This window comes from Cryptomeria japonica, chromosome 4 (genome assembly GCF_030272615.1).
Source record: "Cryptomeria japonica chromosome 4, Sugi_1.0, whole genome shotgun sequence".
Lineage (NCBI taxonomy): Eukaryota > Viridiplantae > Streptophyta > Pinopsida > Cupressales > Cupressaceae > Cryptomeria > Cryptomeria japonica.
Genome location: NC_081408.1, coordinates 357,256,059 through 357,277,571, shown reverse-complemented (window position 1 = coordinate 357,277,571; position 21,513 = coordinate 357,256,059).

The following is a 21,513-nucleotide window of genomic DNA, read 5'->3' as shown; positions in this document are numbered from 1 at the left end:
CTAGATTCCCTCAGTCAGCAACCCAGTCAAGGTGAGATGAGTGACACTTGTCTTCTCCTTCCCCCTTTCTCTCAACCTTCACCTTTTCTCACAACCATCCAAATCTGCAGATCTGATCATGACCGTTGATCTGAGCCACATCATCTCATCATCTCAAGGTCTATAAAATCAAGAGCTTCAATTGAGAGAGAGTCAGACTTCAAGTGCATTTTGCAAGCTAGTCATTTGTATCAGTGAGTTTTAATCTTGAAGAAAAATAGCATAATCATGTAGTATTTCATATCATATCATAGCATCAGTTAACTACCAGTTATCAGTCCATTCTTCATATGCCATCTTGGAAGCTATCAGTGCATTGTCTGAGAACACACCATGTGCAACCAGGAACAGTGGAGTTAGGACACAATGAGACATAAATCATGAAGGTAAAAATAATGTTTTATTTTAATATGTATTTCATGTAGTTTCATTGGTTGAGTTTGGATTTCCTGTAGCATTTCTATTTGTACTTTGTGAAACTAACTTGTTGCAGGAAGCATTCTGAGGATGAAATTCAAGTCAACATGTTCTGGCGCCCACCGTGGGGCTCATGGACCTCGCATATACCTTTAAAAATCCCACAAAAAGTAAAATTAACGCATTTGTAATGCAGATTCACGCATATGTGAATTCTGACAGTGCTTTTGCTCATAGGTTAGCGCATATGCCATGCATGTGAGTGCTTTTGTCTGAAAATATATGCATTAGCATCATTGGTTAGCGCTTTTGTCTTCTAGGTTAGCGCTTTTGTCCTCTAGATTAGTGCATTTATTAAAGAAATCATACTTTTTTATCCACAGAGCAACACTTTTGTAGTCTAGGTTAATGCTTTTTCTCTACAGGTTAGCACTTTTGAGTATAAAGATAGAGCATGTGTTAGATTAGCGTTTTTATTTCCAACTAACAAAATTTTCTTGCAGGCCTGAATATCCAAGAAATTAGATTTTCCAAACTACTATCATGCATGTGCAAGATGGTGTTTAAGGAAAATTTTATGCATTTCTTCATCTAGTTAATTAAACACCTTACTTTGGGAAGTAATATATCATGTCTTGTTCATTTAGTCTAACTAAGAGGATAAATTTACAACATGCAACTTGCATTTTTAGTAACTTATCTAAAATAGTTGCACATAGACTTCTAAAAAGGCTAAAATAAACACCATGCTTATCGAAGCAACATCTCCCAATAGGACTTAGCCAACAATCGCTTTGAAAAGGTTAAAAAGAACACTTATATTTTGTGTCTCAAAAGTGGCTTGGTATATGCTCTCCCCTTAATTGGGTGACCAAAAAGCCAAACTCACTCTTTTATACTTTCTTTACTTTCAAGCAATTAAATCTTTTAGAGGGCTTGCCTTCCCGAGCTACCTTGAGGGGGCCAGTGAGAGGGGAATGACCTAAAGTGGAAATGGGCTAATACTGAGTTCTTCCAATCCACTATAAATAAATCATGTTTTTGACGAAAGTCTCAAACATGTGCTGATAAGTTCATACCGACACTATGTTTTCCCATAAACCCTATGGAGCGTAACCTCTATAGGCTGGGAACCTTCTATATTTATAGAGCTGAAAGTGCCACATGTATGGCCACATGACCAAAAGTCTTTACTAAAAACCACTTGTACTAGCTGCCAAAATCCTTCTAGTTGTTAGCGCAGGAGGTTAGTCCTTTGAAGCAGCTCACACACATACAATTCTTAGTAGAGATATAAAGTTTGCCATGGGGAGTTTTCATGGAAACTGATGCTTGGCTACCCCGAAGAAGTGAGTGCCGAGGGTGGAGCCAGTGGGGTCAAGCATCTAAATATCCGCTTTGAATAGCATAGCCTTGTGGGAAACCCCACGTGAGATTCAACAACTATTGCCTCAACGTGGCATAAGATTTGTAATTGCTTGTGCATTTTGTTTATTAGACATTGTGTCTTCTATGTTTGTTACATGTTCCAAATGGTCAAAAATTGAAGAAAATTATCATCTACACGTGAGCAAAAATCCAACAAATTGCTGAAAAAGTTTGATCAAAAGGGTAACACAGAAAGCTTTCCAACACTTGAAACACCAGATCAAAACCAAAGTGTCAAAATGTTTGTATCAAATTATTCTTGAAGTAGGTTTGTCTCTATACCATCAAATATTATCAAAACAACTCAAACAACTAGGTCACTAATCCTACAGGTTATTCCCAAGAAGTTCTATAAACATCAACATTTAATAAGCTATTGATTCAAACATCTTAAATGCAAAAAAATCAACATCATTATCAAGTTTCTCATCAGGATAATCAAATCCTCTATCACAAAGCTTGATCAATCTATACTAGGTTCATAATCTTAGATATATCTTTCCTATTTTGATCCTAGGTTATATCAATATCATAATTGCACCAACATTGGAATTAAACAAACTTGTAAATTGTCAAATTCTTATATGACTTTTAAGTATCACCTTAAGAAAATAAAACCCAGTTATAAAGCTACTTAGAAAAGAATAAGATTCTTGTATATCAATCGCAAGATCTTATTAAAACTTATGACATTCCTACACCGTTTTCGTCACTACCTACGTGGCTACGGTACAGAGTTTGATGGAGAAATTTTACAAGGACGTGCTTTTCAACAAAGAGATGTTTTATCACAATGAACAAACAATAGTAGTAAAATTAACAAAGCATATCTTCCTAAACCAATAATCACCTATAGACTTTGTCCTTTGGTCACTTTAACAACTTTGAAATAATCACACGCTAGTTTGGACTAGAGCCCAATACGAACAACTTAGAAAACAACAACAAATGGAGGAAGAAGATAATCATGTATTTAAAACTTTTGGGTTTACCGTTGTTGATGAAGAAACAATCAATAGCACCATTAGAGACCTCGAGCAAGATTTCAAATTTGATAGCCTAATGGAAAAATTGTTGGCAAAGCAAAAAGATAAATATCTCTTAATGTTGTCAAAATTTGGGTCTAAATTACCACAAGACTTTAACATAGAAATCTTGAAACAAGATGTGGAGGCAAGTAACACCCAAAACATAGTTGATCCAAATAATGAGGATGTGAACAAAGAAAGTCATGAAGAAACAAGGAAAGAAAGGGATGACACAAGAAAAGAACGTAGTGATAAAAGAACTCACGAAGAAACAAGGAGAGAGTATGTGGATAATCCATTATCAAACCTTACTCAACAAATGCAAACTTTACAACAATAGATACAAGACATGCAAAATGGAACAAGCTCTAAGAAGTATTCATTAGAATATATATGCCCATATCCATTCGATAAGAATCTGAATATGATACCATTTCCACAGCATTCCGAGATTCCTAAATATGACAAATACAATGGAAAATCTGATCCTCAGGATCATATTAGGGAGTTTTGTGCCGAGAGTGGAACCAGTGGGGTTAAGCATCTAAATATCCACTTTGAATAGTGTAGCCTTGTGGGAAACCCCACGTGAGATTCAACAACTATTGTCTCAACGTGGCATAAGATTTGTAATTGCTTGTGCATTTTGTTTATTAGACATTGTGTCTTCTATGTTTGTTACATGTTCCAAATGGTCAAAAATTGAAGAAAATTATCATCTACACATGAGCAAAAATCCAACAAATTGCTGAAAAAGTTTGATCAAAAGGGTAACACAAAAAGCTTTCCAACACTTGAAACACCAGATCAAAACCAAAGTGTCAAAACATTAGTATCAAATTATTCTTGAAGTAGGTTTGTCAATATACCATCAAATATTATCAAAATAGCTCAAACAACTAGGTCACTAATCCTATAGGTTATTCCCAAGAAGTTCTATAAACATCAACAGTTAATAAGCTATTGATTCAAACATCTTAAATGCAAAAAAATCAACATCATTATCAAGTTTCTCATCAAGATAATCAAATCCTCTATCATGAAGCTTGATCAATCTATACTAGGTTCATAATCTTGTATATATCTTTCCTATTTTGAACCTAGGTTATATCAATATCATAATTGTACCAACATTGGAATCAAACAAACTTGTAAATTGTCAAATTCTTATATGAATTTTAAGTATTATCTTAAGAAAATAAAACCCAGTTATAAAGCTACTCAAAAAAGAATAAGATTCTTGTATATCAATTGCAAGATCTTATTAAAACATATGACATTCCTACACTGTTTTCATCACTACCTACGTGGCTGCAGTACAGAGTTTGATGGAGAAATTTTACAAGGATGTGCTTTTCAACAAAGAGATGTTTTATCACAATGAACAAACAATAGCAATAAAATTAACAAAACATATCTTCCTAAACCAATAATCACCTATTGACTTTGTCCTTTGGTCACTTTAACAACTTTGAAATAATCACATGCTAGTCTGGACTAGAGCCCAATACGAACAACTTAGAAAACAACAACAAATGGAGGAAGAAGATAATCCTGTATTTCAAACTTTTGGGTTTACCATTGTTGACGAAGAAGCAGTCAATAGCACCATTAGAGACCTCGAGCATGATTTCAAATTTGATAGGCTAATGGAAAAATTATTGGCAAAGCAAAAAGAGAAATATCTCTTAATGTTGGCAAAATCTAGGGCTAAACTACCACAAGACTTTAACATACAAAGCTTGAAACAAGATGTGGAGGCAAGGAACACCCAAAACACAGATGATCCAAATAACGAGGATGTGAACAAAGAAAGTCATGAAGAAACAAGGAAAGAAAGGGATGACACAAGAAAAGAATGTAGTGATAAAAGAACTCACGAAGAAACAAGGAGAAACTATGTGGATAATCCATTATCAAACCTTACTCAACAAATGCAAACTTTACAACAATAGATACAAGAAATGAAAAATGGAACAAGCTCTAAGAAGTATTCATTAGAAGATATATGCCCATATCCGTTCGATAAGAATCTTAATATGATACCATTTTCGCAACATTGCGAGATTCCTAAATATGACAAATACGATGGAAAATATGATCCTCGGGATCACATTAGGGAGTTTTGTACTACGAGCATGGAATTTTCTCATGACGAAACTTACCTTATGCATGTTTTTCTTAGGAGTTTAAATGGACAATCAATGGAGTGGTTTTCAAGATTACCATCTGGAATCAAATCTTTTGAAGAACTTGTGAATAGATTTATTTCACAATACTCCTACAATATAAGGAATGAAATAATGATGTTGGATCTCTGCAATGTCAAACATAAGAATGGTCAATCTTTTGTGATCTTCTTACAATGATGGAAATGCATGTTTAATTGGTATCCCCGAGATGTACCTGATCAAGAAAAGATAGACATATTCATTGATAATCTTATCAGTGAAATGAGTTATCGACTAAGAATGCAATGTCCTCCCTCTTTTGCCAAAATGATCGAGAATGGTCTGAAAATAGAGAATGCAATGGTAAAGAAAGGAGAACTAAAACTTTACAACAATTCTTGTTAGTATTCCCAAAGATATTGAGAGGGGGGGGGTGAATTAGTATCTAACCAGTATATCAAATTACTTGATTTAAAACATGAAAAGCATATTAAAACTATGTACCGGTAAACTAGAAATAATGCAACAAATAAGAATAACAACCACAACATGAAAAGCACACCATAACATAGTATTTTAACGAGTAAAATCAATGTGGGAAAAACCTCGATGGGATTTGTGACCCACAATATTCGCTTACTGGCCAATAAGGGAATATTACTCTTACAATAGGGGCCTGCACATGCAAGAAGGTCAAGTGCCTAGAGCTCACTGCTCAATTACAAAGCAAGTCACACTAACTTATAGAATGGATTATATAAATCCAATGTCTTGTACTACTTCAGATCAACATCTGCTATGCCAGATTCAGTACAAGTTTAAGCTCTGCTACAACATAAACCTTTAACCAACAATTCACATATTAGGGTCTACTATTACTTTTCCATACTTCGCATCTTATCTCTCTAATACTAAAATTTTCTAGAATGATCTCATACATATATGAGTCATATTGCAATTCACCATGTTGGTTTTACAAATTTTTTTACAATTAATTACAAAATGCATTTACACAAAATTGTTGTCGGCTAGGGTGCCGGTATTCTTCTTTTCGGTGTCAGTGTATTGTATGTCGGTGTAGAGTCTGCCGGTGCCAGTTCCTGCCAGTATCACATGATTGCAAGGTTTCCATCAATGAAAATACCTTCAATAACCTACAATATCTCATTGGAGTGTGCATTTTCCAACAATCTACCCCTTTGGCATTGATGGCAACACTCATGAGAAAAATCAAAGAATGTATCTAAAATTTGAAGTCCAAAAAAAGTCTTTGCCAAAAATGTATGCTCCCCCTGAGTAGATAATCTCTACTTCCTTCTAACCATTTTTCTCATTACACTACTCCCCCTTTGACATCAATGACAAAGGTTGTCATTCGCTATCAGTGGAGTCCTGCCTGGATTCTTACAACCGGTGGGTTACAATCTGAAAGATATCTGTCAAAATCAAATTTATACCATTACTAAATGTTTTGATGTCTTTTGTTGCCTCTTGTGTTCTCTGCACTGTACTGGTGAGTATGTGCATTTGCTCTTCCGGTGTCTTCAGTCCGGGAACCAAAGCCTTAGATATTTCTTTTCTCAAAGAAATGAGGTATTCTAGTCTTGGACCAAGTCTGCATTTCAAGTCATTTGCTTTATCCTTTATTCCATGTTTGTCATTTTCTAATTTCTTGATTTTCTCTTCTTGCTCTGCAATCTTCTTCTCTATCTCCAAAAATGAATCCGATGATCCTATCAGATTGTCAGCAATATTGTTAATCTTATCTTGTGCTTTGTTGATTTCCTTGTCAAGATCTTCTATTAAGACATTTGTCTTACAAGTGTCCCTGTATAGTTTCTTGAAGTCAAAAATTATTTCTCCAAGTTCCCGTAATAGGGTATCCATTTTCTCCTTGTTCTTCTTCACAATTTCTTCAAAGAATTTCTCTTTTTCCTTAATCATTGTTTCTTTAAATTTATCATTTATTTGATCAACAGTCAATATGTTGCCGGTGATGAACTTAGACAATGTGTATAGTTGACCTAAAGAATCCTTATTATCAACAATGCACTTTGGTGCTATCAATTTAAGAATTGGAATTGTATCATCAATAGACTTATAGACTTGTGCATTACATTCTGTGATCTTCTTTATTGAATCCAACAAGACCTTTGTTACATTTGTAGGTCTGAATTCTGCCATAGAAGTACCAGATGATTGTCCAACTGCCTTCACAATAGCCTTGCTACCACTTGAGGTAATTACTTTGCTTCATTTGACCTCTGGTAGGTCAATCTATGTTTGCATTTCAATAGGTAAGGGTTTGGACTTTTCAGTTTGGGTCGGTGGCATTGTCTTTGTCTGAACCTGTGCTTCAACCTGTACCTGTTTTGATTTCTCTTTCTATTTCTCAGTAGGTTTCTCTGAGCTTTCAACTACTGGTTTCTTAGGTGTAGTCTTAGTTTGTACCTATGTGCTTTCCTTTGCTGGTTCATCTGATGGTTTTTCAGTTGTATCTACCAGTTTCTTAGTGATATCCTCTGTCGGTTGCTCTGTAGGTTTTTCTATGCTTATCTCAACTTTTGGAATCGGTGACTCATTAGTCACATCTGTCCTCTTGTCCTCAGTGGTTTCTCTGTCAACCACAACATTTACTTCCTGGGTGTCTACATTTACAATATACAAATTTTTTGACTTAGGATTAGTATCCTCTAGTGGAGTCTCCATACTCTCTGTGGCTGGTTGACTGTCAGTGGTATCTACCGGTGGAGTATCTGAAGGAGGTGGGGGCATATTGTTAGTTATTTTAATGCTTAGAGGACCACCTACCTTACCTTTTCCCTTATCTTTTTCCTTTTGATATACTTTGATAGTCTTTGGCCTAAGTAATTCTTCCTATTTTTTTTTTTCCACAAAGAATCTATCCCATGCATCTATTGTTTCCTCAGAGACTTCTTTTACTCTGCCTGCCATCAGTGCTACATGCCGGTGAGCAATGGAGAATACTGTCCGGTTTGCTTCATTGATTAGTTTGTCTATTTCATCAGTTGAATTGACTGGATGTACTACAAGTAATTTCTCAATCTTAATTTTCTTGTCCAACTCAATGATGGCTAACCTTCTAGCTTCTAATCTCCTATATAGATCATTTGGAATTTCATCAACAACTTCCAATAATTTTTTTTTGTATATATCTAAGTGTAAAATTACACTATTCTCTTTGCTTTCTTTTTCATCTACTGATAATGTGTTGTACATTTTGCTGATGTTTTTCAGCTTACCATCCTCTGTAATTTCACTAAGAATTTTGTCTATTGTGGCAATATCTTGTTTTACCTTCTTCTTCTTAGGAGTCATTTTCTTTGCTAGAGGCTTTACTGCCTGTTGTTTTTGTCTTGTTCTGTTTGGTTTAGGAGAGGGTACCGGTGTGGGTTTTCTTTTTCTATCTACCCTTTTGAATTCTACTGGTATATCACTTTTAGAAGAAGTTCCTACCGCTAAAAGGTGAGTTTCTGGTTGAGCTGCTTCCAACTCACTTTCACTTATACCAGTTTGTATCAAAACATCTTCCTTGATTGCTTTAGCCTGTCGGATTCCTTTCCTTATGGCTGCTTCCACTTTCTTAACCCTTTTCCTTGATTGAATTCCACTTTCTATTGTTTCAACATTTCCAAAAACTTCCTCAGTAGGTTCCTTGGGTGCTTCAAGGAGGGCTTTTGCATAAGTTTCAATAATATTGTCATCTGTCTCATAGCTCATTTCAGTTACCCAGATTGTTCTAGGGACAACTGCCTCCATCTAGATTTCATCTTTCTTGATTACAAAAAAAATTTCTTTCTGATATTTATCCACAATAGCTTGTGATAGTCTTACTCTAGTTTTCATTCGAGCTTTTAATGCTTGAAAGTGTTCATTTAAGTTTTTCTCCCAGTTTTATCCCATATTGTTCAATAGATCCAACAGTTGTTTTCCTATCGGAATGTCAAAACCAAAATCTCTTGCACCAATACTGGGTACTTGTTTAGTTATGTACATCATTAGACAAACAAGCAAGTTTCCAAATCTAAATGTTCCTTTTTTATCCCTTTTAATCTTTCCCATATTGTCTATCAACTCATCTTTGAGCCATTCACATACATCTATTATTATCATTGACCATATCATGGGCACTTTTGATACACAGGCTAGAGACTGAGTTCTACCTATTTGCATGTGTAGCCTTATAACAAAAGATCATACTGATAAATCTGACATTTGTGTCTTTTACATCGTTTACCCTTAAAGACCTTTTATCAAATGCTGCACCAGTTAGGTTTGTCACTGTGTCATTTGAGACCTTTTTTTTGTCTGGTCTGTTATCGGTGGAAGGTAACCCTGTCACAACTTTTATCTCTTCTTTTGTGATTTTATGAATTGAATCGAACCAGAAAAATTCACCATGTACTCTGCTTAACACAATCCTTATGATATCCTTGTGAAAATCTAGGACACTAAGGATTTCAGTAAAACCTAGGGTTTCCACTATCTTATGTTCAGGCTTGACATTTCTAGACTTATCACAAATCACAGTTTTATACATATTCTTAATCTCATCATCACTTAATTCCTCAATATGACAATGAATATACATCCTAGGGTCTTTAGCATATACTACTCCCTTAGGGATTTGAGAAAATGCACCTATGCTATCATCTTTCTTTGCAATTTTCGGAACCAATTTGAATACGGGTCTAGGGTGCTTAACAACCTCAACAACAGTAGGGTTTGCAATAAATTCAAGACTGGATGAAGATGCCATAGCTATAAATACCTCAATCTGCCTTAAGGATGAATGATTTGATGGATTTCTTCACTTCTTCACCTGGAATGCCTTCACTCAGGAGTTTTCATGCTCTCGAAGATTTGAATGCTCGGTGAATGAAAAGGGAACCAAAACATTTGCTTTATAATGTTATTTTCTCCAACTACCACATTTAATGCTCACCGGTTAAGTCACAACTTAACTCATCTTCCGGTATAGAAGTAATTTCAACTTCTCACAATCAACCAAGGGAATAATAGCATGTTTTTAATTTTGTTGCTAAACCCCCAAAAGATTTTCCTTTAGTTAGATGACTTTTTGATTTGACTTTCTGATCCATTGTTTTGAGAATTCTTGCTTTACCTCTTCAACCTTTTCTTTACCCTTCAAACTAGGACCTTTGTTATTTGCCAGTGATGCATTACTTCTACAAAATTTAGCAATATGTCCAATCTTGTTATAGGCATAACAAGTCACATTGTTTTTCTGAATAGCTTTCCCATATCCTATGCCGGTATGTGTTCAACATTGATTAGATAAGTGTCCAAATCTTCCACAAACATAGCATCTTACATTCATTCTGCAATTTTCTGAATTATGACCAATTTTGTTGCATTTAGAACATTTACTAGTGGGTGTATTAGTGTTTTGATGATTTCTAGATCTACACTAATTTTCTCTATGACCATACTTGTTACAGTTAAAGCATTTCCCATTGAATTTGTAAGCATTAGGTTGTCTTACCAGTTTGCTATGATCATGATTGTTTGCAGTACCGGAGCTTTCACCAACTTCAAAGCCAAGGCCATTTGTATCACCATTAGGTTTCTAATTTTTTCAGCATGTCATCAAGTTCCTTCAAACTTTTCTTAAATTTCTCCTTGTGTTGATTTGTAGTAGACAATTCATTTTCCAAGAAGTCCTTCTGTCTCATGAGTTCAGTTTTATCATGCTCTAAGTGAATTAGATTTGTCTTTAGTATATCATTCATATGACTAAGTCTGAGATTTTTATTTGCAGCATCATTTAGTCTTCTAGTCAAGTCATCTTCATTTTTCTTTCTATCTTCAATTTCTTTACAAAATCTCATAGTCATATCTTGCATCCCATTCTTTGTTGTACTGCTTTCTTGTCTTAGCTTGTTCACAAGATCATTAAGAGTTTCCTTTTCATCTTCATTATTCTACATCTTTTCACAAAGTTCTCTTCTCTTGTTTCTTACAATAGTAAGATTCTCTTGAAGTGCTTGAATAATATCCCGAGCGGCCTTTATATCATCTTCAAGTTTGATATTCTTTACTTTTTCTGCATCATAGTCTGAAAGAGTTGTTTCTAATTGCTTACTCAAGTTTGCCATCTCTACCAGTGTCAAGATCTTCCTCAAGTTGTTAGGCTTTTGAAAATAGAGGACCAAGCTCTGATACCATTTGTTAGGATTCCCAAAGATACTGAGAGGGGGGGGGGGTGAATCAATATCTAACCGATATATCAAATTACTTGATTTAAAACATGAAAAGAATATTAAAACTATGTACCAGTAAACAAGAAATAATGCAACAAATAAGAACAACAACCACAACATGAAAAGCACACCATAACACAGTATTTTAACAAGGAAACCCAGTGTGGGAAAAACTTCGGTGGGATTTGTGACCCACAATATTCGCTTATTGGCCAATAAGGGAATATTATGATAGCTCAATGATGAACGGATAGTACAAAACTAGTACTGAGAGGGGCGGTGAATTAGTATAAACCAAAACACAATCCTAAAACTGGTTTGTTAGCAGACACTGTGCATAGGCAGACAGACAGTAACTCTGGTCTTAAACAGAGTACAACCGACAAAGCCCAGAATAACTGAGACAAGCATAAGCTGGTTGACACTTTATTTCTCATACAATCTAATACTTCATTTCCATTTCACCCTAGTGCATGAACAGGTAATCTTTCATCAAAAGATATATAAATAGCTAGATCAACATGATTTACCTTTAGACACAAATTACTCAAACCATCACATGAATAACACCACACAAATTTTTCACGTGGAAACCCAACTGGGAAAAACCACGATGGGGATGAATACCCACAAGCTATTTTTGAACTCTTTAGAAGTCCGCTCTGTTAGGAGCCTTGTCCGGTTAAAGACTGATACAACAGGTTCTATTAGGAACCGATCCTGTTAGGGATCACCCAGTTAAGGGATGGCTAGAATACCCAGTTAAGGGTTAAACCCTATTAAAGGTTACCTTGTTAGAGGATTTCAAGAGCTCAATGGTTTTGAGTCACCCTGTTAAAGGATTTACAGTAAGCCATTTAAAGCTACCCTGTTAAGGGATTTCCCAACTATTGAAGTGGTTAGAGATCAACAGGTATTACAATGATCTGGTAACAACACTTAATACCAATGCAGATCCGCTTTAGCTCCTCTTCACCTTCTGCACTTACACTCTGTAGGTATCACTTCTCTCTTCTAGTCTGGCAAGAATCATGTATCTCTTCTCTTGGATACACACACACAACTTTTGCTAACAACCTCAAAAAGAAACACAACATTGACCTTATAGGAAATAGATAGGTTGGTAGCATAAACCCTAAACCCTAAACCTTTTAGGTTAAGTAATTCAAATGGTTCAATCCTGACTGTTGAGCACATTGCATTAAATGCAACAGTCTTGAACCAATCTCAAGATGTTCTCCATCATTCGTTTTCCACTGATTTCATGGCGGTTGATAACCCATCATGCATTATCACCGTTTATAGAATTCCCACATTCCCGAGGTAGATAGGAATAATCTCCTTCTTGTAGGATCCTTCACACGCACAAGGTTGACATGGCAACATGATCTATTCTTCATTACAATGCTAACTCATCACACAAAGTCATTGATTGAGTCACACAGGCTTGAAGCACTTCAACTGGAAACCTTGAAGTTGAGACTACCAACCTATAGTCATACAAAGCTTCCATGTGCCGGTTCCCATAACCACATGTTGGTTCACCTTAAACAAACACACTGCTTCACTTTGGCACAAATTCCAGTTCACAGTGTTATACCGGTTCTCACATATACCAGTTCTTTTTAACATATCGGTTCTCACATATATCGGTTCTCTCCTCTTCAACATATTGACATCAATGACAACATACAATGTCATCATGTCCTCATACCGGTTCACATAATGCCAAGAATCTCCCCCTTTGGCATTGATGGCAATATACAAATATATCTCTCCGCTTCACATCTTCTCCGCTTCACTTCTTCTCCCCCTTTGACAACAATGCTAAAGTGGAGGCACAAGCTTCCCTGTTCCACGATGCTACTCCCCCTGAGGAGTAGCATCACTCAACACATCAATCCAAAAAAAAAATTGACTATGCAATAGCTGATTGATGTGGAGCATATACCTTTAGTTCACCTCCTGAAGGGGCAGCACCCCTAATTCACCTCTTAAGTACATAAATGTATCCTTTGGGAGAGGCTTGGTGAATATGTCAGCTAACTGCTCCTTATTGGAAACATGTTCCAGTGCAATCTCTTTGTTTTGAGCTTTTTCCCTCAAGAAATGATACTTAAGCTCAAAGTGCTCGGTTCTAGAATGTAAAAGCGGATTCTTGGAGATGTTAATTGCACTAGTATTGTCACAAAATATACTTACCATTTCAGATACAGGAACTTTGAAGCCATTTAATACATGCTTCATCCAAATTGTCTGAGTGCAGTTCATGAAAGCTGAAACATACTTTGCTTCCACTATAGACTGAGAGATACAACTCTTCTTCTTACTCATCCATGAGACTAGTCTACCACCGAGAAAGAATGCACCACCGACTGTGCTCTTTCGGTCATCCACATTACCTGCCCAATCAACATCTGTGAATACTTTCAAGTTGAAATCCTTGCTATATGGATACCATAATCCATAATAAATAGTTCCCTTCAGATACCTAAGAATCCGCTTGACTGCAACCAAGTGGATTCTCTTGGACTTTTCTAGAACCTTGTAGTAATGCCAACTGCATGTGCAATATCTGGTCTATTCTGTACTACATAATGCAACTTACCAATCATTGATCGGTATTCCTTCTCATCAACCAATGCTGAGTCATCCTCTTTGGATAGTTTACAACTGGTCACCATCAATGTACCAACCGGTTTGCTATCTTCGATACCAAAGATCTTCAACACCTCTTTGACATACTTGGACTGAGTGATAAAGATTCCATCTTTCATTTGCTAAATCTGCAGTCCAATGAATAACTTAACCTCCCCTATGAGTGACATCTCAAACTCTTTCTTCATCTCATCTGCAAACTCATGACTCATCTTGTCATCTCCACCAAAGATAATGTCATCAACAAATACCTCATAGATCAGGATCTGATCTCCTTCAGACTTCAAGTAGATATTTCTATCTTCGCTTGTTCTCTCAAATCCAATCTTCACAAGATAGGAATGTAGGCGTTCATACCATGCTCTAGGTGCCTGATTTAGACCATATAAGGCTTTATGTAGCCTACACACCATGTCACTGTCTTTAGATAGGGCAAACCCATTTGGTTGCTCTATATACACTTCCTCTTTAGATACACCATTTAGGAATGCATATTTTACATCCATTTGATATACTTTGAATCCTTTAAAAGCTGCATATGCAAGAAGCATACGAACTCCTTCCAATCTAGCTACAGGAGCAAAGGTTTCTCCATAGTCTTCTCCTTCTTCTTGGGCATATCCTTTGCACACCAGTCTGGCTTTGTTTCTAATCACTGTGCCATCCTCATTCAGCTTATTTCTGAAAGCCCATTTGGTACCAATGACATTTTTATGCTCCGGTCTGGGTACCAAAGACCATGTACCATTTCTCTCTATTTGGTCAAGTTCCTCTTCCATTGCCTTGAACCATTCTTCATCTTTGTGTGCCTCTTTGAATGATTTAGGCTCAAATTCAGAGATCATACATGAGTTTTCTCTGACCTTTCTTCTTGTAAGGATCCCTGCATCCTTATCTCCTATGATCTGCTTAGGATCATGATTCAACTTGACATACTGAGGAATGGTCTTGATAGATTCCTCTTGCTGCTCTTCTTCATCCTCATCTCCATTAGTATCAGCATCTACATCTACTGGTGTAGGAACACTATTACTGGTACTTGGTTGGCTGACAACCGATTTCCAGAAGGTTACAACTAGTTCATTTACCACTTGCTCACTGTCAATTTCCTTAGTTTTCTTAGAGGTTTCATCAACTCTTACATTGATACTTTCCATAATTGTCTGAGTCCTATTATTGAAACACTTGAGAGCTTTGCTCTTGGTGGAATATCCTAGGAATATTCCCTCATCACATTTTGCATCAAATTTTCTCTGGTGTTCACTCCTCTTGATGTAACATTTGCTATCAAACACTCTAAAGTAGCTAACGACAGGTGTCTTATTGGTCCAATACTCATAAGGAGTTTTATCCTTAACTTTATTAATGAGTACCTAGTTGATTGTGTAGATTGTAGTGCTCACCGCTTCTCTCCAAAAGGTGTGAGCTACCTTTCCTTGAATCAACATAGTTCTAGCTACTTCAACCATAGTCCGGTTATTCCTCTCTGATAGACATTTTGTTGTGCAGTCTGGGGGACAAACAGTTGCCTCTTGATGCCATGTTCTTCACAATACTTTTTGAATTCACCGGAAGTGAATTCCCCTCCTTGATCAGTTCTCAGGCACTTGATCCTTTTACTGCTTTCCTTCTCCACTAATTCTCTGAAAGCTTTGAACTTTACAAAGGCTTCAGACTTATCTTTCAAGAATGTGACCCACATCATTCTTGAGTAGTCATCAATGAGAATCATGAAGTACCTATCACCCTGCACACTCCTAGTTTTCATAGGACTACACAAATCAGTATGCACAAGATCAAGTAAATTGTCAACAGTGAAAGGTTTACCTTTAAAGGTTGAGGAAGACATTTTCCCCAATTGACACTCTCTGCACAAGGTATTTTCTGGTTTGCTTAGCACGGGCAACCCTCTAACTGCCTTGATCTTACTAGCCTTCATAATGTTATCAAAGTTTACATGACAGAGTCTCCTATGCCATATCCAACTATCATCAAATTTAGCCATAAGACATGTACTTATATTTGCATTCAGCTGAAATAGGTTACCTTTGGTCTGCATGCCGGTGGCCACCAATTCACCATTCTTGAATTCCAGAGTGAGACCACTATCATTTAGTCAGGAAACACTCAGAAGGTTGTGTCTGCGACCATCAACCCAATACACATTGTCAGCACTACTCTTTCCATTCAGAGAGATGGACCCTCTTCCTTTGACCATACATGGTGCATCATTACCAAAGTGAATGACACCACCATCATACTCTTCCAAGGATAGAAACTTTCTCTAGTCACTAGTCATATGGTGAGAACAACCACTGTCAATAATCCACTCATTGGAATTATCAAAGCAGGAGACAAGAGCCTTCTTGTCCGACACATCTTCCTTGACAAAAACAAACACAATATCTTCATTTTCTTCATCTTCTGATTCCTCATCCATGACACCTTCATCAACTGTCACAAAATAGTTTCTCCGGTTTCCTCCTTTGAATTTCTTGAACCTTTTCAGTTTGTACTTGTTGTCGCCATTAGGACAGTTTACAGCCATATGTCATATCCCGTTACAAGAAAAGCATTTCAAAGGGAGCTTACCTCTGTATTTGACAGTTCCTTTAGAAATTTTCTTGGCAATAAGAGCTTCAAATGCCATCAGAATCTCCTCATCATCCATTTCTTTTCTCTGTCTTGGTTGACCACTAGTGGTAGCTTCTTTTCCTTTTCTGGATGGTACAACAGAAGCTTTAAAAGCTGGTTCAGTCTTTTGAACACTTCCATCAATACTATTTAGCTCATAGGCTATTACTTTGCAATGATAGAGTCTAGGGATACCTTAGTCTTGTCTATTGATCTCAATTCCTGAATAGTAGCAACCCTTATTGCATAGACCGGTTATAAGAATCTCAGGACTTTGCTTACCATAGTGGAATACTCCATTTTACCACCTGCACTCTTGATATCTCCGACAACAGTTTTGATTCTTATTCCATACTGTTGAATGGTCTCACCTTCAACCATCCACATGTCTTCAAAATTCCCTCTAAGGCTTTCTTCCTTAGCTTGTTTTACATGCTCATCACCACCATAGATATTTTCAAGAGTATCCCATACCTCTTTGGGATTTACCTTATCTTGGACATCAATGAACTCAATGTCAGATAAACTACTAATTAGGGCTTCCATGACTTGCCCATTCTCCTGCATCTCTCTCTTTTGGTCATCGGTGAGAGTACCGGTAGGGGCAATATAGGCATTCTCAACATAGCTCCAATGTTGAGCACCCATGCTTTTGATGTATATCTTCATTCTATCTTTCCATATACTGAAATTTTCTTTGTTGAAATTTGGACCTTGCCCCTTCATCATTAGTCTGGGATCTTTACCTCAAGCGGTTAAGCTTATAACACAGAGGACCTGGAGAATGCTCTGATACTAATTGATAACTCAATGATGAATAGATAGTACCAAACTAGTACTGAGAGGCGGGGGTGAATCAGTACAAACAAAAACACAATCCTAAAATCAGTTTGTCAGCAGACACTGTGCATAGGCAGATAAACAATAACTCTGGTCTTAAATAGAGTACAATTGGCAAAGCCCAGAATAACTAAGACACGCATAAACCGGTTGACACTTATCTTCTCATATAATCTAATACTTCATTTCCATTTCACCCTACTGCAATAACAAGTAATCTATCAGCAAAAGATATAAAAACAGCTAGATCAACATGATTTACCTTCAGACACAAATTACTCAAACCATCACATGAATAACACCACACATGACACACAAATTTTTCACATGGAAACCCAACTAGGAAAAACCACGGTGGGGATGAATACCCACAAGCTATTTTTGAACTCTTTAGAAGTTTGCTTTGTTAGGAGCCTTATTCGGTTAAAGACTGATACAACAAGTTCTGTTAAGAACTGATCCTGTTAGGGATCACCCGGTTAAGGGATGGCTAGAATACCCGGTTAAGGGTTAAACCATGTTAAAGGTTACCTTGTTAGAGGATTTCAAGAACTTAATGGTTTTGAGTCACCCTGTTAAAGGATTTATAGTAAGCCGGTTAAAGCTACCCTGTTAAGGGATTTCCCAACTGTTGAAGTGGTTAGAGATCAACAGGTATTACAATGATCTGGTAACAACACTCAATGCCAATGCAGATCCACTTTAGCTCCTCTTCACCTTCTGCACTTACACTCTGCAGGTATCACTTCTCTCTTCTGGTCTAGCAAGAATCACGTATCTCTTCTCTTGGATACACACACACAACTTTTGCCAACAAGCTCAGAAAGAAACACAACATCGACCTTATAGGAAATAGATAGGTTGGTAGCATAAACCATAAACCCTAAACCCTAAACCTATTAGGTTAAGAAATTCAAACAGTTCAATCTTGACCGTTGAGCACATTGCATTAAATGCAACAGTCTTGAACCAATCTCAAGATGTTCTCCATCATTCATTTTCCACCAATTTCATGGCGGCTGATAACCCATCATGCGTTATCACCGTTTACAGACTTCACACATTCCTGATGTAGATAGGAACAATCTCTTTCATGTAGGATCTTTCACGCGCACAAGGCTAACATGGCAACATGATCTGTTCTTCGTTACAGTGCTAACTCATCATAAAAAGTCACCGATTGAGTCACACAGGCTTGAGGCACTTCAACCAGAAACCCTGAAGTTGAGACTACCAACTGGTAGTCAAACAAAGCTTCCATGTGCTGGTTCCCATAACCACATGTCGGTTCACCTTAAACAAACACACCGCTTCACTCTGGCACAAATGTCGGTTCATAGTGTTATACCGGTTCTCACATATACTAGTTCTTGGTAACATACTAGTTCTCACATATATCGGTTCTCTCCTCTTCACCATATTTACATCAATGACAACATACAATGTCATCATGTCCTCATACCAGTTCACATAATGCCAACATATTACTCTTAAAATAAGGGCCTCCACATGCACGAAGGCCAAGTGCCTAGAGCTCATTGCTCAATTACAAAGGAAGTCACACTGACTTATAGAATGGATTATATAAATCCAATGTCTTGTACTACTTTAGATCAGCATCTGCTATGCTAGATTCAGTACCGGTTTAAGCTCTACTACAACATAAACCTTTAACCAACAATTCGCATATTAGGTCTGCTATTACTTTTCCATACTTCACATCCTATCTCTCTACTACTAAAATGTTTTACAATGATCTCATACATATATGAGTCATGTTACAATCTGCCATGTCGGCTTTACAAAATTTTTTATAATTAATTACAAAATGCATTTACACAAAATTGTTGTCGGCCAAGGTGTCGGTGTACTGTATGCCGGTGTAGAGTCTGTTGGTGACGGTGCTTGCTGGTACCACATGATTGCAAGGTTTTCATCAATGAAAATACCTTCAATCACCTACAATATCTCATTGGAGTGCATTTGCCAACAATTCCAACAACAACAACAACAACAACAATGACAAACCCAAGTTCTGGTCAAAGAATAGGAATGTCAGCAATGAAGAAAATGACAATAATCGTATTACAAAACAACAACAACCAATTTTTAATCTATCAAGTCAGATCCCAAGCAATAATAATCCAGAAAATAATAAAGCCAAGTCCTTTTTCTCCAATCCTCGGAGGAAATTCACAAACATTGGAGAACCTTTGGAATCAACTCTAAAAACTCTGCTTGCCAGCAAATTGATTGTTTTACTAGAAGCAAGAAGTTATGAACCACCAGTCAAGCCAAATTGGTGGAATGAAAATCATTTTTTCAATTACCATCAGAATAAAGGACACCTAACAAATGATTGTTAGAGATTGAAGCACCCAATCCAAGATCTAATCAATAATGAAACCATCACAGTGGATAGCCATAAGATAAATGAATCACACCTAGCTTTCAAAACTCCACTTCCAAATTATGACAAAGGTGAACCATCACAATTAAAAGATGACAAAGGGAAAGCCAAAGTAAATTACACTTATACATATGATGATGTGGTAAATGTGATCATTGTTAATGATAATCCATCTTTAGAGCCAATCAATGTTATTACTAGAAGAAAAGCAAAGGTTACCTTTCTAGGTATAGCAAAAGATCCAACATCCACTTCACAACAATACAATTAAGTAGAGCAATTATAAATAATACCTACTCAAATATCAATTCTGGAACTTCTCAAAGTTTCACCTATGCATAAGGAAATTTTGGAGAAAGCTTTAGTGGAAACAACATTTTCAAAAGATTTGGATATAGATCAGTTCCAAAACATGGTAGGACACCTTATAGTTCCTCATTGCTTATCGTTTTTTGAAAATGATGATGCATCCTTGTAACATCCTCACAATGCTTTCTTACATGTTGAATTCTCCATTAATAAAAATCGTGTCAAATGTGTACTCATAGATGGAGGAGCTAGCTTAAACATTTGTGCATTAAGTTTGATAAAAGCTTTGGGATATTTAGAAAATGCAGTGGACCTGAAAAAGAAAATAACCATCAAGGCTTATGATGAAGCAGAACGTTCTTCTAAAGGAACTGTTGTGCTACCAATAAAAATAGGACCCGTGGAAAGGGATACATTGTGTTAGGTTTTAGATTTGAACCTCTGTTACAACATTCTTCTAGGATGACCATGGATTCATAAGATGCACGCAGTTCCTTCTACATATCATCAATGTGTGAAATTTCCTTATGAAGGACAAGAGATCACTATATATGCAGATTCTAGTCAATATTGCAATAATTTGAAGCCCACACAAGATACAAGAGTTCCACATAATAGAGAATCAGTATGGTGTGAGGCCTTACCCCGACCCATCCTAGTATTTCAGTGATTTTCATGCTGCAACTATTATGGATGCTCTATTTTATTTCATTATGGATGTAGGACTTTATATGATCCCAATAATTGGATAACATTGATATATTGATGCTTCATTTCTATGCATTATAGATATAGAATTTTATATGACTCTAGAATAGGGTAACATTAAGGTGATGTATGTCATTATTTGATTTGCAGGACTTTATTATGATGCTAGAAATATGGTTTCATATCTTATGAATGGATTAAATTATGAGGATTAGGATAAATTGCTTGCGTGAATTGCCTTGATATGTGGTAAATTGTATTGTATAATGTCAATTCTATGCAGAGTGATTGAATTGTATTCTTAATTATGTGTTTAATATTATATGAGGCTATTGGAAAGTACTAATGTTTAAATTGAGATGCGTGGGAAATTATCCATGTGACCATGGAAATATTATGGAGAATCAAGCCTAGTCCTATGTACATTTGTAAAACCAGGGGTTGTCTATTTGGAGAGACAACACCCTGTAAGTATCCTATTTTATTCGTAAACATAATTGTTTGCATGTGTGTAAATTGTGTGCATTAAATTTGTTTAAATCATTCAAGGGACAATTGCCATGTGTATAATTGTGATGTGGAATTATTTGGTAGTGTCACTTGACACATATGTTGTATGTTGTGTT